Source organism: Rosa rugosa, chromosome 1, assembly GCF_958449725.1.
Source record: "Rosa rugosa chromosome 1, drRosRugo1.1, whole genome shotgun sequence".
Classification (NCBI taxonomy): Eukaryota; Viridiplantae; Streptophyta; class Magnoliopsida; order Rosales; family Rosaceae; genus Rosa; species Rosa rugosa.
Window position 1 is genome coordinate 70781251 of NC_084820.1, and position 7042 is coordinate 70788292.

Genomic DNA, 7042 nt, shown 5'->3' on the forward strand with positions numbered 1-7042 from the left:
TCATTTCACTCCAAGAAAAAGGGACATGGTTCAATTATCTCACATGGCTTTATGAATCACAACTCATCTTAACATGCTCATATTCTGTACCAAGGTCATGCAATCCATATCCACTACAAGGCACACATTTTTCATATATCTCAATTAACCAAAGAATACCATGTTTAAAATCATCTCAATGTTGTGATCCTCTTTTAGTCATGATTTCAGAGATATAGAATCATCCCAGACAGTTGAAAGGCATCCTAAGACTCAAAACAAAAACAAAAGCAACGAAATTTTTTATATTTCTGACATTTTTCGATTTTTTTTGTTTTGTTTTCTTTTTATGACAAAAACTAACTACAAGCATTAATCCTTCCCCCCACACTTAAATCATACATTGTCCTCAATGTTAAACAAGTTAGAGCATGCAATGAACAATTATCATGTGAATGGAATGATTAACTCAAGAAAACCTAAAAACAAAAACTAAAAACGCAAATAACAAAGATACAATCAGAAAATAGTAATAGAGGAGATAGAGTTTAAGAGAGCAAATCTGCGTTGATGGCTCCTCCAAAGCTACGGTTGAAATGGGTTGCCTCCCATGCAGCGCTTAATGTTTAAAGTCTTTCAGCCTAGACTTGTACCTCCATTTACTCCTTTGGAGGAGCGGTATGCGGGCGAGTGGCAGCCTTCTTGCTGGTTTCAGCCTTCGGAGGAGGGTTCTGATGGAGTGACATAAATAAAAAAAAACGGGGGAGGCAAGGTTCGAAACCTTAACCTGCTCCACGAAACCTTTGTCCCCAACCACTGGAGCACAAGCTGTGCTTAATATATTGTGTACAAATTTTATACTTATTATGTCATAAACGAACATAATAAAAATAAACGAGAGGCGAGGTTCGAACCTCAGACCTCTTGTACACGAACTTTACACTCAACCACTCGAGCACGGCTGCTCACGTTATTATCCATACCAATCCTTTTATTTAAACCAACTGTTTCAACTGTTTCAACAATTCGGCACAAAACATCCAAGACTGTTGCAGAAACCCAGCCCAACTCATCCAAAACTGTTTCAGAAACTCGGCCCATCATGTCCAAAACTGTTTCTGAAACTCGGCCCATCAGGCCTCCACCCACAGCTACAGTGATGCCTTGATCCGAGACAGGCCCAAGTACGGCCCACTTGTGTCACGGCTTATCCCTTCCGTGATTTACGGCAGTCAAATCTGCTTTCGGCTACAGCTGTCTGCCACAGCGCCTCGAGATTCCTTCGGTCCCCTTACACGCTCTCCACGCGCCAACAACTTTTCCGGGTTTCAGGGCGACTTTAATCCAACGCGTAGAATGAATCACAGGAATCGTCCATCCAACGGTGGAGATCTGCTCACCTCGCTCTATAAATAGGTGCATTCTGAGGGCGCAACTGTTCACTCCAAAGGAACGAAAATCTCTCCTGAGTTCCAGCCCCTCTCTCCCAACTCTTCAGCTTTCCTCTTCTTTCAAAACTCAAAATATTTCTTCTTCGATTCAATCCTTCTCTTCTGATCTTCTCTCCCATCTAGTTGATTCAATCCCATCTTTCCTCTGAACTTTCAGATCTCCAACACACCATCATCATCCTTAATCCCTTTAACAACAACTCCTTCAAACACTCGACAACTTTACTCTTCGATCTTCACATCCCCTCAACCCATCACCATGGAACCACGAACTCTGCAACTGATGGAGCTACAAACCCAGCAACAAATCGAGGATGGAGGAAACAACCAAGCAGCCGGGAGTAGTGCCAACACAGATTTCTGGCGAAGCCGTGCCAGGTGGGTTCCTACTCCAGATCAAATAAGGATCCTCAAGGATCTTTACTACGACAAGGGAGTTACGTGCCCAACTACAGAGCATATTCACGAGATCTGTCTCCAGCTGAACCAGTATGGACATGTTGAGGGCAAGAACATTTATTTTTGGTTCCAGAATGTCAGGGCTCGAGAGAAGCAGATGAAGAGGTGCAATCAGGCTGCTCAAGTGCCCATGGGAACTAGTTCTCCTGGTACTGGTGGATCCATTGATCTCAATTTTGGGCCAGCTGGTTCTACTGGTGCTGGTGGATCCATCGACATCAATTTTGGGCCAGCTGGTGGATCCATTGACATCAATTTTGGGTCCACTAGTTCTACCGATGATGGTAGATCCATTAATCTCAACTTTGGTTCCACCGATTCTACTGGTAATGAAGGATTTCTTGATTTAAATTTTGTTTCATATTCTTCCTCACACTTCAACACTAATACCAGTACAACTCTTTTGGCACAACAGGAGGACAAACATCCCTGCAACAACGAGGAGGAGATCACCAGGAGATTGAAACCCTTCCATTGTTCCCCATGCATGGTGAGGACATCTTGGGCATCATGAAGACTACTTCCGAGAGAGGTAGCGGTTATGGCGGTGGCTCTCACATTTCCCTTGAGCTCAGCCTCAACTCCTACAGAGATGCAGACATGGCTTAGTATAGAGTATTATTATTATTATTATTATTATTATTATTATTTATTTATTTATTTATTTTTATTTTTTTTTTTTGTAAATAGCTGAATTTAATAAGACTGAATGAATGCAAATTTTTTTTTTTATTATTATTATTTTATTTATTTTTATTTTTTTTATTATTTTTTTTTAAAATATAGGACTCAAAAATATTTATAGGACTCAAAATGAAAGACAAAAATATTTATAGGATTCAAAATGAAAGACAAAAATATAAATCCCTTCCCCCACACTTAAATATTGCATTATCCTCAATGTAATCAATTAAAAGCATGCAATGAAATAAGTAAGCATATAGGGATGAAATTTACGAAAATAACTACTAAAACAAAAAGAAAATGGAGGAGTAAAAGGGGAAGAGAAAGCAAATCTGATTATATTCTGAATTGGGTTGCCTCCCAAGCAGCGCTTGTAGTTTACGTCTTGCAGCCAGACGGTACCTACATTAAATAAAGTTAGTAACTTAATATTAACAAAGAAATACAAAAAAAATAAACAAGTAACTATGAATTACAAACTACAAGTATAATTAACAAGTATTTTGTACATAAGACACAAGTTAAGTACACAAGTGAGTATAAAACGTAAAAAGTATTTTTACAAGTATAAAGTGTGAAACAACAAAATAATTTACACGTAAAGAGTATGCACAAGTATTTCTTTTGTTATAAACATTATTGATATCAAATCTAATTCCAAGCGGTAAATCAAGTGGACGTGCGGCCCAAGTATAGTCGTCTAGACACAAAGTCCCTCCTACATCCGTTGGGCAACCTTACTGAAATGGCCAGGTAGGGGAGGGTGAACACGAGAGGAAAAATCCATTTTGGCATGAGCTAAGCCCATTTATAAGCACTTCTGGATTCAAAAACCCGTCATGAACGTTGTCCCCTTCCTAGACACCATCTCACATAGGATATTCTTACTAGGATGTAAAAGGTCCTAAGTGTGTTAGACAGTTCAATGAATGTTAATAAAGGCCGCCCTCAACCTTAAGGGACCTGAACTAGGTACCAATAAGGGGTTTAGGCCAATATTAATAAACACGACTTCACCTATTCCTTCTTTAATTTACAACTCACAATTAAACTCGTATTCAACAATAAAAAAAAAACAACCTAGTTAATTTAAACTAAGTATCAAACAGTTTATATACAACAATTATAAACAAAAACAAGTGATTTTTCAATCCCCGGCAACGGCGCCAAAAATTGATAAATGCGCTTCCCCGGCAACGGCGCCAAAAATTGATACGCTCAAAGCAAGCGCATAATTTAACCCTGAAAACATCGTTAGTAGTATAAGCAAATAGGGATCGTTCTATTCCGGGGATTGAGGGTACACCTGTCATTGTCAAAAAAAAACAAATAAAGAATTAAAATAATAAAGTAAAAAGTATTATGTACAAAAATAAAATAAAGAATAAAAATATATACAAGTTAATATAAAAAGGGGGGTTTTGAGATTATAGAATTGGAATTAAAATTAAATGAAATAAAGAAAGTGTAAAAACACATATACAAGGGTGGAACACAAGAAACAAAGATCAAAACTACAATCATATGAATGAAATCCAATTACAATTCCTAAAGTTGATTATCTATGTCATGAGCAATAAGTTGACCATGTGAAACATTCGAAGCAAATGATTTCCCATATTTTACTTTCCTTGAATATTTAATCTAAGTGAAAGCACCTAAATTAAACCTATTGAACATGCAATCATAGTCTAGAAAACTAGCTAATCAAGAACACATTCAATGCATGAAGAACAAAGAAAGGATGTCAACCAAAGTGCACAACCTAGTATGAAAAAGTTCATCTATTTGCAATCCTCCTTAATTGATTTCGACTTTTGTCCAAAGCCTTTACTACTTAAATCTAGCACCAATTACATGCATATATCCTAAGTTGGCCATCAAAGAACACATACATATAAAAGTTTTCCATAATCCAAAATCAATTAAGCAATCTCACATAAGCAACATAAAAATCAACATAAAGAAATCACAATTTTTATTCAAACATAGAAATTAGGCTTAAACTTTGCCCTTAATGTTATTGTTAACTAGAAACAAATTCCTACGAAATTAAATAAGAAAAAAGAATGAATTACACCGTGAGTTGGAGATGGAGATGGAGTGCTTGAAACGTTGAAATCTTGAATCTTGGAAGCAAGCCTTCAAGGTGGACGATGGAGGATATGATATTCCCGGCTCCTTCTTCTTCTTCTTCTTCTTACTTGAAAACGCAGAATTTTGCAACTAGAGAATGGAGAGAAAAATGGAATGGAAATGGAGAGACAAAGAAGATGAAATGGATGAAGGAATTGTCTTTAGAGTGAGAGGAGAAGGTGTTTATATAGGGAAGAAAAAGAAGAGTGAAATGATAAATGGAAGAAAAATAATGAAAGTGGTTTGTAAAATATGGAAAAGATGGAGTAATGATGAAATGAAAGCAAGGCATGAAGGTGTAGAAGTATGGAAGTGATGATGATCTATTGGAGCAGAAAAATATATCCAAGGAAAAAGAGAAAAGCATCTAGCTTTCTTCATGTGGGTAGGAAACTTGAACATGTGGTGTTGAGCTGTTTTTAGATCAGTTTCTGCCCCTTTATTCCTTCAATTATTTCTCCAACAAGCATTCCCAATTTCACTATGACCTCTTCATAAAAAATGTTCCATTATGAGTGTAGATCACCCTGGTAAAATTTCAGATTTTTATTCCATGTGGTTGGGCCGAAAATGCTGCTGGACCTCTTACAGGTCCAGTTTTCCAGTTTTGCTTCTGCAGGAAATTGGGCTGACCGTTTGAAGGCCTTCCGCTCAATTCTAGCTCTGGCACTCTTCATAAGAAACGATCCTTAGGATGTGTAGAATGGATCTGGAAAGTTTCAGCTCATTTGAAGTTCATTTGGTCCGGCGGCCGCTCCTTCTTCCTTGCTTGGCTTGGTTTTTCCTAGCCGGAGTAGGAAAATGTGTAAAATTGACATTTTAGTACATTTCCATTTTTCTCCACCATTTATAGGTAAGTGTGGACCTAATGCTCATTTCACCATCATTTACTCCAATGTACCTAAGAAAATAGAAATTGAGTTAAAAATCGATTCGTTAAGGAATTAACTAAGCAAAATGTGAGGAATTAACTATTAAAATACCACTTTAAAATGCTCCTATCAACTCACTTTGTCATAGAGACTGTTAACCCTATCTATGTGCAGCCCTGCTCCAATGATATACTACCATATTGAATCCAAGGCCTAAAGACGTAAACCCTAGTATATAATCGCTACAATTCCTTTGATCCTCTCACATTACATCTCTCAATCTCTTAATCTCTCATTCTGTAGCCTTAAATACTACCATAATGATAGCAAAGCCATCAAATAAGTGAATCATTTTGAATCTATTTTAGATTTTGATTTATGAATATAGGTTTTGGATTTTGAACTCATATATTGTTATTACTTTATTTAACAAAAAATTTATTATTGAGATTAAAATTTTACGATGAAATTTTCATAAACATCTTGTTAATATTATACATAAACCGACATAACCAAACTATCTTTAATTGGATTGGATTGGACATGAGTGGATGAAGTTTTTTTTTTTTTTTTTGACTGGTTATCCAAAATACTTAAACCGTTCCCTTTGGCATAGAGATGGTTATACAATATTCTTAAGAATTCATACCACAACTCACAACACCAATTCCCATAACTCTGTGAAGATCATCCTAATAGTCTAGTTGGCCTAGCTTTAACAATTAAGATCCATATGCAAAGTTAATGAAATTGCAAAAATATAAATATGGTAAAAAACGAATGACAGAAAAGTGAAAATTCAGGGGTCCATTTCATAATTTCCCTTTGAACTTTGGAGACAAATGAAGCACCGAATCAATCACAATTCAGTATAGGAACTAAAATACCGGAATAATAACCCGGTCGAATGCTTGACTTCTAAACCAATGCATGCTGCTTGGTTATATAAATTTTATTTGTTTATATTTGTCACATAATATTGAACTTCACCATAATCATTAGTGACGATGATTTACCAAATGTTGCATTCTAAACATCTTTAACTTCACTTATTCTTATTATCACTCTTTTCTTATGCTCTATCAGATTTAGTTTACGTGGTAAATATATAGCCAACTCTCTAAGCAAATCATTCAGTTCCAAACATTTTTAGGAGTATAACATCTTTGACATAAATGTTGGTAATGATGTTGCATTCTAAACATCTTTAACTTCACGTATTTCTATTATCACTCTTTTCTGGTGCTCTATTGGATCTAGTTTAGCGTGGTAAATAGCCAACTCTCTAAGCAAATCATGCTGGATAACATAGAAATCATCTTGCCTATCCATCGTAATAATTAATAAACAAAATGATAATTTAACAGACTTATAAAAATCAAATATTGAATTTACAGATCCATCTTAATAATCAATAAACAAAATGATGATTTAACAAACTTACAAAAATCAAATATTGAA